This window comes from Palaemon carinicauda, chromosome 11 (assembly GCF_036898095.1).
Source record: "Palaemon carinicauda isolate YSFRI2023 chromosome 11, ASM3689809v2, whole genome shotgun sequence".
NCBI classification, from domain to species: Eukaryota; Metazoa; Arthropoda; class Malacostraca; order Decapoda; family Palaemonidae; genus Palaemon; species Palaemon carinicauda.
In genome coordinates, this window is record NC_090735.1 from 155,447,711 (window position 1) to 155,448,799 (window position 1,089).

Below are 1,089 nucleotides of genomic sequence, written 5' to 3' on the forward strand. Positions count from 1 at the left end.
ATATTTTAAATCTGGCTGTGGCAGGTGCAAACGTCACGGGGCATACGTCATGGTCGACGCACGTCATTATGCGCTAGTTGCCATATCTTAATTTTTGTCCTCACTTTGCCCACAAAATTGAGATATAAAGTAAGACAATAATGTGAATTATATGCTTGAATCCATTTTCTTAACTAGTTCGGTGTCTCGATCTCTGGTGGTTCTGGTTTCACATTAATCAGAAGCCAAGTTCATTAGTTATATGAAAAAAAGGAGTGTGTTATGGGCCCTGAAATAGATAATATATAAACTAGACTATTGTATCTATATTTATCCTCCTCTCTCTCTCTCTCTCTCTCTCTCTCTCTCTCTCTCTCTCTCTCTCTCTCTCTCTCTCTCTCTCCATGATACAACGTGGTTTCAGATCTGAGTTATCTACCAGAATTGCTCTTTTAAAATTAACGGATGCAATTTATCAGAATATAGATAAGAAAAGCATAGCCCTATTAGTTCTACTAAAGCTCTCAAAGGCATTCGATAGTTTTATAATGAAAAACTGTTCAGTAAAATAACCTGATATAGAATTGATGATCTATGGTTCAAAAGTTACCTATTAAATCGAACTATGAGAAAATAGATAACGTTGTATCACATAAACTACCCAACTCCTATGGTGTTCCACAGGACTCAATACAAGGCCAAAATTTATTTTGTTTTTTATAAATGATTTTGTAAATGTAATTGTAAATTGCATCCTACTTCTGTTGATGACTTTCAGTTCCTTCTCTTTGGAGGTCTGAATAATCTACCATGCTAAGTCAGCCGTGTTGAGAAAACTTTAAAAATAGGTAAACAGTATTTCGATAGTAATGGTTTACTGATATATAAAAAAAGATGCAATTGATGTTTACTAGGTCTAATCAATATATATTCGAATGATGTTAAAATCACCTTTGATGGTGAAAAATCTCTCCCGTTAAAGATGAAAAAACCTCGGAGACTATATGTGCAGTTCAATGTCATGACAGAATGTTTAGCCGAACTAGACAGGCAAATTATCTGTTCATTCTAATAACTAGTTTTGATATTGGTTCTAGATAGCAAAGTAAG